Source organism: Tursiops truncatus, chromosome X, assembly GCF_011762595.2.
Source record: "Tursiops truncatus isolate mTurTru1 chromosome X, mTurTru1.mat.Y, whole genome shotgun sequence".
Classification (NCBI taxonomy): Eukaryota; Metazoa; Chordata; class Mammalia; order Artiodactyla; family Delphinidae; genus Tursiops; species Tursiops truncatus.
In genome coordinates, this window is record NC_047055.1 from 56579591 (window position 1) to 56601536 (window position 21946).

General features: G+C 38.9%; 1 protein-coding gene and 1 non-coding gene across 6 annotated transcripts in view; one reads left to right on the forward strand and one right to left on the reverse strand.

Annotated features, from left to right (window-relative positions):
* DACH2 (dachshund family transcription factor 2) overlaps positions 1–21946 on the reverse strand; it is a 640153-nt gene that overhangs the window by 228609 nt on the left and 389598 nt on the right. The gene's annotated exons all lie outside the window — the stretch shown is intronic.
* On the forward strand, positions 17806–17908 carry LOC117310533 (U6 spliceosomal RNA). Its single transcript, XR_004524674.1, has one exon. It is a non-coding gene; the product is annotated as a U6 spliceosomal RNA (small nuclear RNA).

A 21946-nucleotide genomic window follows, 5' to 3' on the forward strand; every position in this document is an offset into this window, starting at 1 on the left:
CCAATTGAAAACAGCACAGAGAAAACAAACAGCATAATGTGAAAATTGTCTGAGAAATTTCAAAACTCTTGCTAATGTGTTCTGGTGTCTATTAAGAGCTCTGGACAGTTGTTTTAGACAGAGCTCACCATGCACTAAAATCCATCTAAAACAACATTGTCAGAGGAAGCACTCTGAAATGCTAGAAGGAACAACTTTCTAGTGAATATCCTTGCTAGCACTTCTACTAAAGAATGGGCTACCTTCCTTATGAGAGTTACCTTAGAAAGAAGAATTAAGGGGAGGAAACACAAAGTTGTCTTTATACCTTTTTACTGACCTCCTTCTTATATACTGAGGGACCAAATAAATGAAAACATGGCAGGCCACCTCTGAAAGTGTGCCAGCCCTTGTAGTATAATTACATTCTTTTGTATTAATATAAGGCAATTTTTAAAACTCTATATAATGGTACAAAGAGGTAGGAATAAAAAACCCAAAGATAAAACATGAGTGCATAAGTTTGAAATTCTTCCTCCTAGGAAGTCTATATCCAGCAAAACCATAGAAATATAACCGGAAATTGGTACTAAAAATAGATCAATCTGTACTCCACCAATGCCCTTCAAAATGTATAGTGAATTCAACTAAATTAGTTTTAAATAGTATCGAAATCCCTAACCATCTACTGGTGCACTGGTACCACGGGCCAAAAAGAAAAAGAAAAAAAACTCTGGCAGATTTAAAACAGTATTTTAGAATTCAGTGAAATCATTCTCCCCTGCAAATGCAAATCAAAGAAAAGAAGGCATGTATTGGTTGCTGCAAAAGAGTGGATGTTCCTTAAAAAAGTAAAAATAGAACTACCATATGACCCAGCAATCCCATTACTGGGATTTACCCTGAGAAAACCATAATTCAAAAAGACACACACACCCCAATGTTCACTGCAGCACTATTTACAATACCCAGAACATGGAAGCAACCTAAATGTCCACCAACAGATGAATGGATAAAGAAGATGTGGTACATATATACAATGGAATATTACTCAGACTTAGAGTGGTGAAAATAGTTCTTAAGAGTCACAAGAACTTTAATGAATATCTAAACCAACCCTTCCATTTTACAAATGAAAAACTGAATCCTAGAGAGGAAAAGTGAGGGACTTAATACAACACAGACAGTAGAGCTAGGATGAGAACTCGTGTCTCCTGACATGTACCCTTAGTGCTTTGTCCACTAAATCCCACCTTCTTAATCTTGATTTTAATTTCTTTAAAACTCTCTAAATGGGTTTGAAGAGAGGCATTATAAGTCACTGACCAGAACAAGGGAAAAATCATGTCATATAACTTCTCAAGGATTCAGATTACTCAATATGAAAAATGAAAGGGTTGGACTAAGTGGTCTTTACAGTCCTTTATGAAGCAATAATTCTGACTAGATTTACTTTGTACTGTATAGTTTTGTCATACTTCTGGTTTTGTATAGATGTTATCCATGCATGCTCTAAAGCAAAATTTTTCTTGGACTCCTTTCTCACTAGTAAACAAGCATTAGACTTATAAATTTATGTGATCTATAGTCCTTAACCTAGAAGTGCAGTGGGGAAAAAAATCCATGCTGCGTAGAAAAATTTACAAGGGGAAAAATGTGAATTTGGATTTGCAGCAGTGATTGAACAAAAATTAAGGCAATTTTATAGTTTCCTAATTGGTTATACTGTGCCTATCTCTTCATATTAGTTTGAAAGCTTTTCTGTCAAAACTGTGAATAAGTAAATTAACTAAAGGAGAACTATGAGTAATCAAATCTTGAGGTTTACAATTAAATGAAATGGTGGGTCAGTTCACTGCAACATGGTTTTATATTTTAAAAATAGCATTTAATTAAATTAACGAAGTGTTGCATTAATAATATCCCTCCAAAAAAGAAAAGCAGTTTAGAACAAAATTCCAGGTTGCCAAGCAACTGTTTATTTTCCTGTAGACGCTTCTGAAAATGCATAAAAGGCATTTTAAATGTCTTTGAAAGTCTAATAATCTCTTCAAATGTTCCAATTATATCTAATGTTAAAAGATTAAAAGCAAGAAAGAAACATCCTATTGAACCTATACCAACATCTTCCAAATTATTTTCCATTTGCCTGCTTGTTTCATAAAATGTTAAAAGAGAATTGTTTTTAAAAAAAGGGGAGGGGGGAAGATGGCAGAAGAGTAAGACACGGAGATCACCTTCCTCCCCAAAGATACATCAGAAATACATCTACACATGGAACAACTCCTACAGAACACCTACTAAAAGCTGGCAGAAGACCTCAGACCTCCCAAAAGGCAAGAAACTCCCCACGTACCTGGGTAGGGCAAAATAAACAGAGACAAAAGAATAGGGACGGGAACAGCACCAGTGGGAGAGAGCCGTGAAGGAGGAAAGGTTTCCACACACTAGAAGCCCCTTCATGGGCAGAGACTGTGGGTGGCAGAGGGGGGGACCTTTGGAGCCGCGGAAGAGAGCGCAGCCACAGGTGCAGAGGGAAAAGTGGAGAGATTCCCGCACAGAGGATCGGTGCCAACCTGCACTCACCAGCCTGAAAGGCTTGTCTGCTCACCCGCCGGGACGGGGGGCGGGGGCTGGGAGCTGAGGCTCGGGCTTCAGTTGGAGTGCAGGGAGAGAACTGGCGGCCTGAACACAGCCTGAATGGGTTATTGCACCACGGCTAGCCGGGACGGAGTCCGGGAAAAAGTCTGGAACTGCCAAAGAGGCAAGAGACATTTTCTTCCCTCTTTGTTTCCTGGTGAGCGTGGAGAGAGGATTTAGAGCACAGCTTAAAGGAGCTCCAGAGACGGGCGCGAGCCATGGCTAACAGTGAGGACAACAGAGATGGGTATGAGATGCTAAGGCTGCTGCTGCCACCAACAAGAAACCTGTGTGCGAGCAAAGGTCACCCTCCACATCTCCCTTCTGGGGAGCCTGTGCAGCCCGCCACTGCCAGGGACCCGGGATCCAGGGACAACTTCCCTGGGAGAACGCATGGTGCGCCTCAGGCGGGTGCAACGTCACGCCGGCCTCTGCTGCCACAGGCTCACCCCACACTCCGTACCCTTCCCTCCACCCAGCCTGAGTGAGCCAGAGACCACGAATCAGCGGCTCCTTTAACCCCGTCCTGTCTGAGCAAAGAATAGACGCCCTCCGGTGACCTACACGCAGAGGCAGGGCCAAATCCAAAGCTGAGCCCCTGGGACCTGTGAGAACTAAGAAGAGAAAGGGAAATCTCTCCCAGCAGCCTCAGGAGCAGCGGATTAAATCTCCACAATTAACTTGATGTACCCTGCATCTGTTGAATACCTAAATAGACAACGAATCATCCCAAATTGAGGAGGTGGACTTTGAGAGCACTATTTATTATTTTTCCCTCTTTTCCTCTTTTTGTGAGTGTGCATGTGTAAGCTTCTGTGTGACATTTTCTCTGTATACCTTTGCTTTCACCATTTGTCCTAGGATTCTATCCATCCGTTTTTTGGTGTTGTTTTGTTTGTTTGTTAAGTTTTTTAAAAAAAAAAATTCTTAAAAATTACTTTTTTCTTTTAATAACTTTATTTTATTTTACCTTATTTTATTTTATTTTATCCTTTTTCTTTCTTTCTCCTTTTTCTCCCATTTATTCTGAGCCATGAGAATGGAAGGCACTTGGTGCTGCAGACAGGAGTCAGTGCTGTGCCTCTGAGGTGGGAGAGCTATCTTCAGGACACTGGTCCACAAGAGACCTCCCAGCTGCACGTAATATCAAATGGCAAAAATCTCCCAGAGATCTCCATCTCAAAACCAACACCCAGCTTCACTCAACGACCAGCAAGCTACAGTGCTGGACACCCTATGCCAAACAACTAGCAAGACAGGAACACAACCACACCCATTAGCAGAGAGGCTGCCTAAAATCATGATAAGTCCACAGATACCCCAAAACACACTACCAGACGTGGACGTACCCACCAGAAAGACAAGATCCAGCCTCATCCACCAGAACACAGGCACTAGTCCCCTCCACCAGGAAGCCTACACAATCCACTGAAACAACTTTAGCCCCTGGGGATGGACACCAAAAAAACCGGGAACTATGAAACTGCAGGCTGCAAAAAGGAGACCCCAAACAAGTAAGATAAGCAAAATGAGAAGATAGTAAAACACACAGCAGATGAAGGAGCAAGATAAAAACCCACCAGACCTAACAAATGAAGAGGAAATAGGCAGTCTACCTGAAAAAGAATTCAGAATAATGATAATAAAGATGATCCAAATTCATGGAAATAGAATAGAGAAAATGCAAGAAACATTTAACAAGGACCTAGAAGAACTAAAGATGAAACAAGCAACGATGAACAACAAAATAAATGAAAATAAAAACACTCTAGAAGGGATCAATACCAGAATAACTGAGGCAGAAGAACGGATAAGTGACCTGGAAGATAAAATAGTGGAAATAACTACTGCAGAGCAGAATAAAGGAAAAAGAATGAAAAGAACTGAGGACAGTCTCAGAGACTTCTGGGACAACATTAAACGCACCAACATTAGAATTATAGGGGTTCCAGAAGAAGAAGAGAAAAAGAAAGGGACTGAGAAAATATATGATGAGATTATAGTTGAAAACTTCCTTATTATGGGAAAGGAAATAGTTAATCAAGTCCAGGAAGCACAGAGAGTCCCATACAGACTGGCTGAATGGATATAAAAACAAGAACCATATATATGCTGTCTACAAGAGACCCACTTCAGACCTAGAGACACATACAGACTGAAAGTGAGGGGATGGAAAAAGATATTCCATGCAAATGGAAACCAAAAGAAAGCTGGCATAGTAATTCTCATATCAGACAAAATAGACTTTAAAATAAAAACTATTAGAATTGACAAAGAAGGACACTACGTAATGATCAAGGGATCGATCCAAGAAGACGATATAACAATTGTAAATATTTATGCACCTAACATAGGACCACCTGAATACATAAGGCAAATACTAACAGCCATAAAAGGGGAAATCAACAGTAATACATTCATAATAGGGGACTTTTACACCCCACTTTCACCAATGGACAGATCATCCAAAATGAAAATAAACAAGGAAACACAAGCTATAAATGATACATTAAACAAGATGGACTTAATTGATATTTATAGGACATTCCATCCAAAAACAACAGAATACACATTTTTCTCAAGTGCTTATGGAACATTCTCCAGGATAGATCATATCTTGGGTCACAAATCAACCCTTGGTAAATTTAAGAAAATTGAACTTGTATCAAGTATCTTTTCTGACCACAATGCTATGAGGCTAGATATCAATTCCAGGAAAAGATCTGTAAAAAATACAAACATATGGAGGCTAAACCATACACTACTTAATAACGAAGTGATCACTGAAGAAATCAAAGAGGAAATCAAAAAATACCTAGAAACAAAGGACAATGGAGACAAAACGACCCAAAACCTATGGGATGCAGCAAAAGCAGTTCTAAGAGGGACGTTTATAGCAATACAATCCTACCTCATGAAACAGGAAACATCTTGAATAAAAAACCTAACCTTGCACCTAAAGCAATTAGAGAAAGAAGAACAAGAACCCCCAAAGTTAGAAGAAGGAAAGAAAGCATAAAGGTCAGATCAGAAATAAATGAAAAAGAAATGAAGGAAACGATAGCAAAGACCAATAAAACTAAAAGCTGGTTCTTTCAGAAGATAAAGAAAATTGATAAACCGTTAGCCACACTCATCAAGAAAAAAAGGGAGAAGACAAATCAATAGAAATGAAAAAGGAGAAGTAACAACTGACACTGCAGAAATACAAAAGATCATGAGAGATTACTAAAATCAACTCTATGCCAATAAAATGGACAACCTAGAAGAAATGGAAATATTCTTGGAAATGCACAACCTGCCAAGACTGAATCAGGAAGAAATAGAAAATGTGAGTAGACAAATCACAAGCAGTGAAATTGAAACTGTGATTAAAAATCTTCCAACAAGCAAAAGCCCAGGACCAGATGGCTTCACAGGCGAATTATATCAAACATTTAGAGTAGAGCTAACACCTATCCTTCTCAAACTCTTCCAAAATATAGCAGGAGGAGGGACACTCCCAAACTCATCCTACGAGGTCACCATCACCCTGATACCGAAACCAGACAAGGATGTCACAAACTACAGGCCAATATGACGGATGAACATAGATGAAAAATCCTCAACAAAATACTAGCAAACAGAATCCAACAGCACATTAAAAGGATCATACAACATGATCAAGTGGGGTTTGTTCCAGTAGTTCAAGGACTCTTCAATATATGCAAATCAATCAATTTGATACACCATATTAACAACTTGAAGGAGAAAAAACCATATGGTCATCTCAATAGATGCAGAGAAAACTTTCGACAAAATTCAACACCCATTTATGATAAAAACCCTCCAGAAAGTAGGCATAGAGGGAACTTACGTCAATACAATAAAGGCCATATATCACAAAGCCAGAGCCAACATAGTACTCAACAGTGAAAAACTGAAAGCATTTCCACTAAGGTCAGGAACAAGACAAGGTTGCCCACTCTCACCACTCTTATTCTACATAGACTTGGAAGTTTTAGCCACAGCAATCAGAGAAGAAAAGGAGATAAAAGGAATCCAAATCAGAAAAGAAGAAGTAAAGCTGTCACTGTTTGCAGATGACATGATACTATACATAGAGAATCCTAAAGATGCTACCAGAAAACTACTAGAGCTAATCAATGAATTTGGTAAAATAGCAGGATACAAAATTAATGCTCAGAAGTCTCTGGCATTCCTATACACTAATGATGAAAAATCTGAAAATGAAATTAGGAAAACACTCCCATTTACCATTGCAACAAAAAGAAACAAATATCTCAGAATAAACTTACCTAAGGAGACAAAAGACCGCTATGCAGAAAATTGTAAGACACTGATGAAAGAAATTAAAGATGGTACAAATAGATGGAGAGATATACCATGTTCTTGGATTGGAAGAATCAACACTGTGAAAATGACTATACTACCCAAAGCAATCTACAGGTTCAATGCAATCCCTATCAAACTACCACCGGCATTTTTCACAGAACTAGAACAAAAAATTTCATAATTTTTATGGAAATACGAAAGACCCAGAATAGCCAAAGCAATCTTGAGAACGAAAAACGTAGCTGGAAGAATCAGGCGGGAGAGCAGGAAGATGGCGGAAGAGTAAGACGCGGAGATCACCTTCCTCCCCACAGATACACCAGAAATACATCTACACGTGGAACAACTCCTACAGAACACCTACTGAAGGCTGGCAGAAGACCTCAGACCTCCCAAAAGGCAAGAAACTCCCCACGTACCTGGGTAGGGCAAAAGAAAAAAAAGAATAAACAGAGACAAAAGGATAGGGACGGCACCTGCACCAGTGGGAGGGAGCTGTGAAGGAGGAAAAGTTTCCACACACTAGGAAGCCCCTTCGCGGGCGGAGACTGCGGGAGGCGGAGGAGGGAGCTTCGAAGCCGCGGAGGAGTGCACAGCAACGGGTGCGGAGGGCAAAGCGGGGAGATTCCCGCACAGAGGATCGGTGCCGACCGGCACTCACCAGCCCGAGAGGCTTGTCTGCTCACCCGCTGGGGCGGGCGGGGCTGCGAGCTGAGGCTCTGAGGCTCGGGTTTCGGTTTCGGACGGAGCGCAGGGAGAGGACTGGGGTTGGCGGCTTGAACATAGCCTGAAGGGGTTAGTGCACCACAGCTAGCCGGGAGGGAGTCCGGGGAAAAGTCTGCACCTGCCGAAGAGGCAAGAGACTTTTTCTTCCCTCTTTGTTTCCTGGTGCGTGAGGAGAGGGGTTTAAGCACGCTGCTTAAAGAAACTCCAGAGACGGGCACGAGCCGCGGCTAAAAGCGCGAACCCCAGAGACGGGCGCGAGCCGCGGCTGAAAGCGCGGAATCCAGAGACGGGCGCGAGCCGCGGCTGAAAGCGCGGACCCCAGAGACGGGCGCGAGCCGCGGTTGAAAGCACGGACCCCAGAGATGGGCGCGAGCCGCGGCTGAAAGCGCGGACCCCAGAGACGGGCGCGAGCCGAGGCTGAGGGCGCGGACTCCAGAGACGGGCGCGAGCCGCGGCTGGAGGCGCGGATCCCAGAGGCGGGCGGGAGACGTTGGGGCTGCTGCTGCCGCCATCAAGGGACCTGTGTGCGAGCGCAGGTCGCTCTCCACGCCCCTCTTCCGCGGAGCCTGTGCAGCCCGCCACTGCCGGGTTCCCGGGATCCGGGGACGACTTCCCCAGGAGAGCGCACGGTGGACCTCGGGCTGGTGCAGGGTCACGCCGGACTTTGCCGCCGCAGGCCCGCCCCGCATTCCGTGCCCCTCCCTCCCCGCCGGCCTCAGTACGCCAGAACCCCCGAATCAGCGGCTCCTTTAACCCCGTCCTGTCTGAGCAAAAAACAGACGCCCTCCAGCGACCTACACGCAGAGGCAGGGCCAAATCCAAAGCTGAGCCCCTGTGAGCTGTGAGAACAAAGAAGAGAAAGGGAAATCTCTCCCAGCAGCCTCAGAAGCAGCGGATTAAAGCTCCACAATCAACCTGATGTACCCTGCATCTGTGGAATACATGAATAGACAGCCAATCATCCCAAATTAAGGAGGTGGACTTTGGGAGCAAGATCTATGATTTTTTTCCCTATTCCTCTTTTTGTGAATGTGTATGTGTATGCTTCTGTATGAGATCTTGTCTGTATAGTCTTGGTTCCACCATTTGTCCTAGGGTTCTATCCGTCCATGGTTTTTTCTTAAAACTTTTTTCTTAATAATCAATTTTAATTTTAAGAACGTTATTATACTTTACCTTCGTCCTTTCTTTCTTTCTTTCCTTCCTTCCTTCCCTCCTTTAGACAACGAATCATCCCAAATTGAGGAGGTGGTCTCTGACAGCAAGATTTATGATTTTTCCCCCTTTACCTCTTTTAGTGAGGGTGTATGTGTATGCTTCTGTGTAAGATTTTGTCTGTATAGCTTTGCTTCCAACATTTGTCCTAAGGTTCTATCCGTTCCTTTTTTTTTCCTAAATAACAATTTTTTAATTCAATAACTTTATTATACTTTATTTTATTTTTACTGTATCTTCTTTCTTTCTGTTTTTCCTTCTTTCCCTCTTTCCTTCCTTCCTTCCTCCCTCCCTCCCTCCTTTCGTTCCTTCTTGCCTTCCTTCCTTCTTTGCTTCTTTCTTTCTTTCTTCCTTCCTTCCTTACTTCCTTCCCTCCTTCCTTCCCTCCTTTCCTTCTTTCTTTCCTCATACTTCTACTAATTCCCTCTACTTTTTCTCCCTTTTATTCTGAGCCGTGTGGATGAAAAGCTCTTGGTGCTCCAGCCAGGAGTCAGGGCTCTGCCTCTGAGGTAGGAGAGCCAACTTCAGGACACTGGTCCACAAGAGACCTCCCAGCTCCACATAATATCAAACGGCGAAAATCTCCCAGAGACCTCCATCTTAACACCAGCACCCAGCTTCACTCAATGACCAGCAAGCCACAGTGCTGGACAACCTGTGCCAAACAACTAGCAAAACAGGAACACAACCCCACCCATTAGCAGAGAGGCTGCCTAAAATCATAATAAGGCCACAGACACCCCAAAACACACCACCAGACGTGAACCTGCCCACTAGAGAGACAAGATCCAGCCTCATCCACCACAACACAGGCACTAGTCCCCTCCACCAGGAAGCCTACACAACCCACTGAACCAACCTTAGCCACTGGAGACAGACATCAAAAACAGGAGGAACTACGAACCTGCAGCCTGCAAAAACGAGACCCCAAACACAGTAAGATAAGCAAAATGAGAAAACAGAAAAACACATAGCAGATAAAGGAGCAAGATAAAAACCCACCAGACCTAACAAATGAAGAGGAAATAAGCAGTCTACCTGAAAAAGAATTCAGAATAATGATAGTAAGGTTGATCCGAAATCTTGGAGATAGAATGGACAATAGAATGGACAAAATGCAAGAATCAGTTAACAAGGACCTAGAAGAACTAAAGATGAAACAAGCAACGATGAACAACACAATAAATGAAATTAAAAATACTCTAGATGGGATCAATAGCAGAATAACTGAGGCAGAAGAACGGATAAGTGACCTGGAAGATAAAATAGTGGAAATAACTATTGCAGAGCAGAATAAAGAAAAAAGAATGAAAAGAACTGAGGACAGTCTCAGAGACCTCTGGGACAACATTAAACGCACCAACATTCGAATTATAGGGGTTCCAGAAGAAGAAGAGAAAAAGAAAGGGACTGAGAAAATATTTGAAGAGATTATAGTTGAAAACTTCCCTAATATGGGAAAGGAAATAGTTAACCAAGTCCAGGAAGCACAGAGAGTCCCATACAGGATAAATACAAGGAGAAATACGCCAAGACACATATTAATCAAACTGTCAAAAATTAAATACAAAGAAAGCATATTAAAAGCAGCAAGGGAAAAACAACAAATAACACATAAGGGAATCCCCATAAGGTTAACAGCTGATCTCTCAGCAGAAACCCTACAAGCCAGAAGGGAGTGGCAGGACATACTGAAAGTGATGAAGGAGAAAAACCTGCAGCCAAGACTACTCTACCCAGCAAGGATCTCATTCAGATTTGATGGAGAAATTAAAACCTTTACAGACAAGCAAAAGCTGAGAGAGTTCAGCACCACCAAACCAGCTTTACAACAAATGCTAAAGGATCTTCTCTAGGGAAGAAACACAAGAGAAGGAAAAGACCTACAATAATGAACCCAAAACAATTTAGAAAATGGGAATAGGAACATACATATCGATAATTACCTTAAATGTAAATGGACTAAATGCTCCCACCAAAAGACACAGATTAGCTCAATGGATACAAAAACAAGACCCTTATATATGCTGTCTACAAGAGACCCACTTCAGACCTAGAGACACATACAGACTGAAAGTGAGGGGATGGAAAAAGATATTCCATGCAAATGGAAACCAAAAGAAAGCTGGAGTAGCAATTCTCATATCAGACAAAATAGACTTTAAAATAAGGACTATTAAAAGATTCAAAGAAGGACACTACATAATGATCAAGGGATCGATCCAAGAAGAAGATATAACAATTGTAAATATTTATGCACCCAACATAGGAGCACCTCAATACATAAGGCAAATACTAACAGCCATAAAAGGGGAAATCGACAGTAACACATTCATAGTAGGGGACTTAAACACCCCACTTTCACCCATGGACAGATCATCCAAAATGAAAATAAATAAGGAAACACAAGCTTTAAATGATACATTAAACAAGATGGACTTAATTGATATTTATAGGACACTCCATCCAAAAACAACAGAATACACATTTTTCTCAAGTGCTCATGGAACATTCTCCAGGATAGATCATATCTTGGGTAACAAATCAAGCCTTGGTAAATTTAAGAAAATTGAAATTGTATCAAGTATCTTTTCTGACCACAACGTCATGAGACTAGATATCAATTACAGGAAAAGATGTGTAAAAAATACAAACACATGGAGGCTAAACAATACACTACTTAATAATGAAGTGATCACTGAAGAAATCAAAGAGGAAATCAAAAAATACCTAGAAACAAATGACAATGGAGACACAATGAGCCAAAACCTGTGGGATGCAGCAAAAGCAGTTCTAAGGGGGAAGTTTATAGCAATACAAGCCCACCTTAAGAAGCAGGAAACATCTCGAATAAACAACCTAACCTTGCACCTCAAGCAATTAGAGAAAGAAGAACAAAAAAACCCCAAAGCTAGCAGAAGGAAAGAAATCATAAAAATCAGATCAGAAATAAATGAAAAAGAAACGAAGGAAACAATAGCAAAGATCAATAAAACTAAAAGCTGGTTCTTTGAGAAGATAAACAAAATAGATAAACCACTAGCCAGACTCATCAAGAAAAAAAGGGAGAAGGCTCAAATCAATAGAATGAGAAATGTAAAAGGAGAGGTAACAACTGACACTGCAGAAATAAAAGAGATCATGAGAGATTACTACAAGCAACTCTATGCCAATAAAATGGACAATCTGGAAGAAATGGACAAATTCTTAGAAATGCACAACCTGCCAAGACTGAATCAGGAAGAAATAGAAAATATGAACAGACCAATCACAAGCACTGAAATTGAAACTGTGATTAAAAATCTTCCAACAAAGAAAAGCCCAGGACCAGATGGCTTCACAGGCGAATTCTATCAAAATTTAGAGAAGAGCTAACACCTATCCTTCTCAAACTCTTCCAAAATAGAGCAGAGGGAGGACCACTCCCAAACTCCTTCTACGAGGCCACCATCACCTTGATACCAAAACCAGGCAAGGATGTCACAAAGAAAGAAAACTACAGGCCAATATCACTGATGAACATAGATGCAAAAATCCTCAACAAAATACTAGCAAACACAATCCAACAGCACATTAAAAGGATCATACACCATGATCAAGTGGGGTTTATTCCAGGAATGCAAGGAGTCTTCAATATACGCAAATCTATCAATGTGATAAACCATATTAACAAATTGAAGGAGAAAAACCATATGATCATCTCAATAGATGCAGAGAAAGCTTTTGACAAAATTCAACACCCATTTATGATAAAAACCCTCCAGAAAGTAGGCATAGAGGGAACTTTCCTCAACATAATAAAGGCCATATACGACAAGCCCACAGCAAACATCATCCTCAATGGTGAAAACCTGAAAGCATTTCCACTAAGATCAGGAACAAGACAAGGGTGCCCACTCTCACCACTCTTATTCAACATAGTTTTGGAAGTTTTAGCCACAGCAATCAGAGAAAAGAAGGAAATAAAAGGAATACAAATCGGAAAAGAAGAAGTAAAGCTGTCACTGTTTGCAGATGACATGATCCTATACATAGAGAATCCTAAAGATGCTACCAGAAAACTACTAGAGCTAATCAATGAATTTGGTAAAGTGGCAGGATACAAAATTAATGCACAGAAATCTCTGGCATTCCTATATACTAATGATGAAAAATCTGAAAATGAAATCAAGAAAACACTCCCATTTACCATTGCAACAAAAAGAATAAAATATCTAGGAATAAACCTACCTAAGGAGACAAAAGACCTGTATGCAGAAAATTATAAGACACTGATGAAAGAAATTAAAGATGATACAAATAGATGGAGACATATACCATGTTCTTGGATTGGAAGAATCAACATTGTGAAAATGACTCTACTACCCAAAGCAATCTATAGATTCAATGCAATCCCTATCCAACTACCACTGGCATTTTTCACAGAACTAGAACAAAAAATTTCGCAATTAGTATGGAAACACAAAAGACCCCGGATAGCCAAAGCAATCTTGAGAACAAAAAAAGGAACTGGAGGAATCAGGCTCCCTGACTTCAGACTATACTACAAAGCTACAGTCATCAAGACGGTATGGTACTGGCACAAAAACAGAAAGATAGATCAATGGAACAGGATAGAAAGCCCAGAGATAAACCCATGCACATATGGACACCTTATCTTTGATAAAGGTGGCAGGAATGTACAGTGGAGAAAGGACAGCGTCTTCAATAAGTGGTGCTGGGAAAACTGGACAGGTACATGTAAAAGTATGAGATTAGATCACTCCCTAACACCATACACAAAAATAAGCTCAAAATTGATTAAAGACCTAACTATAAGGCCAGAAACTATCAAACTCTTAGAGGAAAACATAGGCAGAACACTCTATGACATAAATCACAGCAAGATTCTTTCTGACCCACCTCCTAGAGTAATGGAAATAAAAACAAAAATAAACAAATGGGACCTAATGAAACTTCAAAGCTTTTGCACAGCAAAGGAAACCATAAACAAGACCAAAAGACAACCCTCAGAGTGGGAGAAAATATTTGCCAATGAAGCAACCGACAAAGGATTAATCTCCAAAATTTACAAGCAGCTCATGCAGCTCAATAACAAAAAAGCAAACAACCCAATCCAAAAATGGGCAGAAGACCTAAATAGACATTTCTCCAAAGAAGATATACAGACTGCCAACAAACACATGAAAGAATGCTCAACATCATTAATCATTAGAGAAATGCAAATCAAAACTACAATGAGATATCATCTCACACCAGTCAGAATGGCCATCATCAAAAAATCTAGAAACAATAAATGCTGGAGAGGATGTGGAGAAAAGGGAACCCTCTTGCACTGCTGGTGGGAATGTGAATTGGTTCAGCCACTATGGAGAACAGTATGGAGGTTCCTTAAAAAACTACAAATAGAACTACCATATGACCCAGCAATCCCACTACTGGGCATATACCCTGAGAAAACCGAAATTCAAAAAGAGTCATGTACCAAAATGTTCATTGCAGCTCTATTTACAATAGCCTGGAGATGAAAACAACCTAAGTGTCCATCATCGGATGAATGGATAAAGAAGATGTGGCACATATATACAATGGAATATTACTCAGCCATAAAAAGAAACGAAATTGAGCTATTTGTAATGAGGTGGATAGACCTAGAGTCTGTCATACAGAGTGAAGTAAGTCAGAAAGAAAAAGACAAATACCGTATGCTAACACATATATATGGAATTTAAGAAAAAAAAATGTCATGAAGAACCTAGGGGTAAGGCAGGAATAAAGACGCAGACCTCCTAGAGAACGGACTTGAGGTTATGGGGAGGGGGAAGGGTGAGCTGTGATGGGGCGAGAGAGAGTCATGGACATATACACACTAACAAACGAAGTAAGGTAGATAGCTAGTGGGAAGCAGCTGCATGGCACAGGGATATTGGCTTGGTGCTTTGTGACAGCCTGGAGGGGTGGGATAGGGAGGGTGGGAGGGAGGGAGACGCAAGAGGGAAGAGATATGGGAACATATGTATATGTATAACTGATTCACTTTGTTATAAAGCAGAAACTAACACACCATTGTAAAGCAATTATACCCCAATAAAGATGTTAAAAAAAAAAAAAAGAATCAGGCTCCCTGATCAGACTATACTACAAAGCTACAGTAATCAAGACAGTATGGTACTGGCACAAAAACAGAAATATAGATCAATGGAACAGCATAGAAAGCCCAGAGATAAACCCACGCACATATGGTCACCTTAACTTTGATAAAGGAGGCAGAAATGTACAGTGGAGAAAGGACAGCCTCTTCAATAACTGGTGCTGGGAAAACTGGACAGGTACATGTAAAATTATGAGATTAGATCACATCCTAACACCATACACAAAAGTAAGCTCTAAATGGATTAAAGACCTAAATGTAAGGCCAGAAACTATCAAACTCTTAGAGGAAAGCATAAGCAGATCACTCTATGACATAAATCACAGCAAGACCCTTTTTGGCCCACCTCCTAGAGAAATGGAAATAAAAACAAAAATAAACAAATGGGACCTAATGAAACTTCAAAGCTTTTGCACAGCAAAGGAAACCATAAACAGGACCAAAAGACAACCCTCAGAATGGGAGAAATTATTTGCAGATGAAGCAACTGACAAAGGATTAATCTCCAAGATTTACAAGCAACTCTTGCAGCTCATAACAAAAAAACAAACAACCCAATCCAAAACTGGGTGGAAGACCTAAATAGACATTTCTCCAAAGAAGATATACAGACTGCCAAGAAACAGATGAAAGAATGCTCAACATCATTAATCATTTGAGAAATGCAAATCAATACTACAATGAAATATCATCTCACACCAGTCAGAATGGCCATCATCAAAACATCTAGAAACAATAAATGCTGGAGAGGGTGTGGAGAAACTGGAACACTCTTGCACTGCTGGTGGGAATGTGAATTGGTTCAGCCACTATGGAGAACAGTATGGAGGTTCCTTAAAAATCTACAAATAGAACTACCATTTGACCCAGCAATCCTACTACTGGGCATATACCCTGAGAAAACCATAATTCAAAAAGAGTCATGTACCACAATGTTCATTGCAGCTCTATTTACCATAGCCAAGAGATGGAAACAACCTAAGTGCCCATCGTCGGATGAATGGATAAAGAAGATGTGGCACATATATTCAATGGAGTGTTACTCATCCATAAAAAGAAATGAAATTGAGCTATTTGTAATGAGGTGGATGGACCTAGAATCTGTCATACAGAGTGAAGTAAGTCAGAAAGAGAAAGACAAATACCGTATGCTAACACATATATATGGAATTTAAGAAAAAATAATGTCATGAAGAACCTAGGCATAAGACAGGAATAAAGACACAGACCTACTAGAGAATGGACTTAAGGATATGCGGCGGGGGAAGGATAATCTGAGACAAAGTGAGAGAGTGGCATGGACATATATACACTACCAAACTTAAAATAGATAGCTAGTGGAAGCAGCTGCAAAGCACAGGGAGATCAGCTCGGTGCTTTGTGACCACCTAGAGGGGTGGGATAGGGAGGGTGGGAGGGAGGGAGATGCAAGAGGGAAGAGATATTGGAACATATGTATATGTATAACTGATTCACTGTGTTATAAAGCAGAAACTAACACACTATTGTAAAGCAATTATACTCCAATAAAGCTGTAAAAAAATACAAAATAAATTTTAAAAAAGGGGAGGTGAGGGATGAGGGATTTCCATGACCAATTGAGACAACACTGGGTTGAAAATAACAAAGTTCATGTAGCCCGTATTATATGCCGCACACTGTTGTACGTTCTTTACATATTTATTTATTTAATATTCACAAAAACCTTCAGAGGGAAGTACCAACACTATTTCCATTTTTCAGATAAGGAAACAATTACAGAAACTGAAAAACAAATCTAATGTCACATAGCTAATAAACCTTGAAGTTGGGGTTTAAACTCAGGTACATTGGCTCCAGGCTTCTTTAATGCAGGTAGTTTCAAAGCTTACAATATGCTAATATTTACTGTGATTTTCCAAAAGAGGCAGAGAGCAGACTACATTTTCTAAACTTTTTGAATAATGAAACTCATTTTCATGGAATACCTATTCAATATATATTGATATATATCAGGATTTTTCACAGTTTACACAAAGCTAACTACTATCTTGTTGAGTAATCATCAGTTATACTTGTCTTTGGTGATATCCTTTTAAATTAGAAATGTTCCTGGTTTTTAAACATCACTGACAATCATTAATTATGTTGTTGGTACCATCCGATAGGCCATTTCTTATTTATGTAAATTTGAGATATGAAAATTCTTCTAATGGTATGTACAACTTCTTGTAAGTTATACACGTCCCTGGGTACCTTATTTGAGCATTTTTATAGAGTATTATAGAGTAGACCTTTCAAGATAATTTCTAAGGCCTTGCAGCCCTGACCTCCCATTGGTCTGATTTTCAAACCAGCAATGGCACACCCAGCAAATCCCATGATAAGTCTAGGAGAGGGTATGCATTAGATATAGATTAAGGGTGACAAAACACCTCAAATTTCTGACATTAGGACAAGAGTAGCTGTCCCCATAACTAGTTAGTTCAAGAAGGCAGGAAGCTAAGAACAGTTGCAGTAGCCTCCTTCCAGAGCCCTTCTATCCTCAAGTGCAGGATTTCTTCAAATAGACCAGCCCACCAGATAAGAAACCTACCTGCTAGTCTATGAAATATGGTCTCTCAGATGCCTATCAAATTCAATAAGCCAGAGAAATACTTAAAAGCTAACAGTTCATATACCAAAATGAGTTTGAATACTGTTTCACTAGTCAACTTATTTTACTTTTTCTACTTAGTCTCAAAGAGATTTTTGACACTTTATAAAACATATTTATTTGTTAGCTTCAGTAGCTCATATGTTAAAATTAGAACAAAACAGAGAAAATTACCATGGCCCCTGCACAAGGATAAAATGCAAGTTTGTGGAATGTTCCATATTTTTGATGATAGTTACACAACAATGTGAATGTATTGTACTAAATGCAACTGAACAGTATTGTTACAATTGTAAAGTTTATGCTATGTGTATTTTATCAGAGCAAAAGAAAACATATTTGGTCAAGTCAGTGATCTCTTATAAATCAAAACTGATAACAAGGATATAAAAGAAGAAAAAGATGATTAATTCTGGCATACTACCAAATTTGTGGCTATTTTTCTCCCATAGTTGCTCAAAGAAAGTATTTAAGTTTCATTTCAAGCATGTTAACCAAAATTAATTTCTATTTTGAAATGTGCTTGACTCTATGTTGCCAATAAAAATATATATTATACAATAAAATATATAACATCTGAACTATAACTTTAATTTATAGAAACAGACAGCCACAGAAAAAAGTCACATTCTTAGAAGAAAGCTGAAAAAAAAAAATAGTGATCCATTAGCTCAATTTAATTTTGACTAGCAAATCAATAATAACAGTAATCAACTGAAGTGAGGCCTACATTTAGATGATTTTGTATTCCTCTGCAGCAGATATCACCAATTAATAGAAATGAGAAAGATTAGCATTTACAGAATTAATAGGAGAGAAAGAGAAACAAACCTAGCCAAGTTCAAATTTATAACAAAAATAATTTGCCTTCAGATACATTCCAGATTGAAAAGGAAATTCAGTTTACTAAATGTATTTTTGAAATACACATTTCAGGAAATCGGAAGATGTTTAGGAAGATACAGTTTAAGATTTCTCACTAAGGATATTAATATAAAAAAGTGATCAGTGATTTTTGTGGAATTTCATTTTCTCTACATGATTTGTTCTGCTCACTGCAGCTATAAGACTTGTATTCCTGCTGCTTTTTGGAAAGCCAGTTTTGCCTGTGTGGAAAACCAGCAATACATTTCAAAATTAGATTGAATAAAATATATTTTGTTTAGATAGCAAATTCAGGAGGAAAACTTCCTACCCATTTTCCTTTAGAAATAAAATAAATAGGAACTTAGCCTCAAATTAAAAATCTATTTTGGTCTAAAATTAAGTTGCAGTGCTAACTTCTGTGTAGCAACTAGCGACAATTCAAATGTATTTTGTGTTCATTAAAAGGTATTAAACTGCCACTACGAGAATATTAAACATTGATAACAAACCACCTTCCAGAAAGGTAATTGGCTTCTTGAAGATCACTGCCACTCATGGCTTGTAAGTAGTTGGTTTTCCCTTGTATCTGCCATAAGTGCCAGAGAATCAGCTATGAAATGGATTCTCCACTCTCCTAGATAGTAGTTCTCAAACACTGCCATGGTCTGTTGCCCATAGAGCTACTAAAATGATTCTTTGTTATTTGTATTCAACATTATGACATTTGCATCATAAATATTTATATACTACTTAAATAAAACCCAAAAAATCCAGCAAATATCTTGAAACGTTGATTGGTCAGAAAACCCTGCATTTTAAGATAATCTGCATATTTATGATAATCAAGGTGTAATATATAACATCAGGAAATACCTGAGAAAATTGCAAGAAGAGTGCTTGTCTGGCCCAAATTATGATGTAAAAAATACTGTATGAGGAATCAGAAGGTCTGGATATTAAATCTGGACTTATCTATAGCTAGTTATATGCCTATCTGAGTCACTTTACACTCTCCCAGAATCAATATTCTTGTCTTAAAATGAGGTTCATGGAAGCAGCCATGATGTCCTTCAATAGGTAAATGGATAAATATAATGTGGTACATCCAGGCAATGGAATATTATTTAGCACTAAAAACAAATGAGTTAGCAAGTCATGAAAAGACATGGAGGAACCTTAAATGCATATCACTAAGTGAAAAGAAGCCAGTCCTAAAGGCTACATACTGTATGATTCCAACTATATTACATTCTGAAAAAGGCAAAATTACTGAAACAATAAAAATATCAGTGATTGTCAGGGATGGAGCCAGGGTGGGAGGCGGGGGCCAGGGACAAATAGGGAGAGCACGGAATTTTTAAGGCACTGAAAATACTGTGTAACATCATAATGATGCATATATGTCATTATACATTTGTCCAAACCCACAGAATGCACGACACAAAGAATGAACTCTAAGGTATACTATAGACTTCGGATTATAATGTTGGGTCAACGTAGGTTCATCCTTAGTAACAATTGTAGCATTCTGCTGAGTGATATTGATAATAGGGGAGACTATGCATTTGTGGATGTAGGGGGTATATGGGAAATCTCTATACCTTCCTCTCAACTATATTATATAACTAAAACTGTTCTAAAAATATTGTCCTTAAAAATATGAGGTTCAATCCACCATTAACTTTCAATGAGTCTACATGGAATAATTACTTCCAAGATAACCATTTATTGACTTGTCATATATTAATTTTATATGTTAATCATGTCTCCCCTATCTAGGCTGCAAGCTCCTTACTTGAAGAAACTATGTATTATTCTTTTTTTTGTATTATTCTAACTTTTTTGCATTCCTTGGTGCCTGACATAGTAGTGGGTAGTTGGTGGTGCCCAGTGAATGACTGCAGAATAACCAATGGGTATTGTGAGGGACACTGCCAGGAGGAAGAAAAAGCTCTACTTTACTTGCCCAACACTAGTAATTGTGTATGGTTTTCTAGTAGTAGGACTATTTTGCATTCTCTCCACAATCCATTCTGCCTGACCTTCCTGCCAAGACATGACAACAAACATAAGAAGTGGGGAAGAGATGGTTCACTCAAACACTGGAGCTGCAATAATTCTGTGCTTGTTTTGTTTTACTCTTTCACTGTCTGATGTGGCCATTCTTTATCATCAGCTTATGCTTATGCTTACTGAAGAGGTATATGTCAAGAATCTGTTTTAGAAGGAAAAGAAATGTGCTATATTAAACATAATTATGTTGAAAAATTTTGCAACAGAATTAGTCCTATTTGCAATTTAAGGAGCACATGAAGTTAACCATAGGTGTATTGATGCAAACGTATGAATAAATGTATGGTCACATCTCAGAGGCTTCCATTTGTATAATATTTTAATAAATATGAATGCTAATTCTTTTAAATCTAAAACTTTAAAGAGATTAATTCTAAAACTCTGGATAAATATATACAAAAGAAGAAAGTCTAAATTATGCCCACTATGATAATAATATTCAATTGTATGTATATTTTCCTACATGTTTTGAAATATATATAGATAGATAGATAGATAGATAGATAGATAGATAGATAACTATGTCTCTATTAGCTATCAGAATGTATAATTACTTGGAGCTACCTGAAACAACCAACAACAACATGAACATTTGCTATATGAGTTACAAGCCACAGTAAATAGGTACCATGAGAACCTGGCTCTTATTCTTGAATCTTCAAATGACACAAGGTATCTTGCAAGATTATTTTTCAAAGTTTACATTACTTTGCCTCATAAAATGCAGTGTGATAACTCAAGACCTTTGTCATTTTTGAAACATACCAGTCTATTACATTTTTAATAACCAAGTATAATAAAAGATTTTGGTATTGTTATTTCCATATTAAAACTACACTCTCTAAATTTCTAGGACCAGAAAAATCTGGCTGTCAGAGTGTTGACATGGTTAAGCATTCTTCCACAACATATGAAGTTTTACTTTAAATTGAGCTGCCTTTCTTCTGAGAGCAGTATCATTGCCAAGATGGGCAGGGTTTAGGGAATTATGAGGTATTGCCATACAACACTAAAAAAAATCCAGTGGGCATGATTTTCCCCTAAAATTGCCGTGGAGAATATTATCCTCAGTTAAGATACTAAGATGACATAGTTGAACTACAAGCATCCAATATTTCATTATAGCCCAGTAAAACAGATAGTTACAAAGGAGAATTCTGACTCCTATCCATCCTGCTCAAAAGCATCTTTATCTGATCATACACGAGTTATGACACTAGTTAATTAGTGCTTGGGTGACAGAAAAATAATTTGAAATTAATAACTAGGCCAGATCATTAATAGAGGACACACACACACACACACACACACACACACACACACAC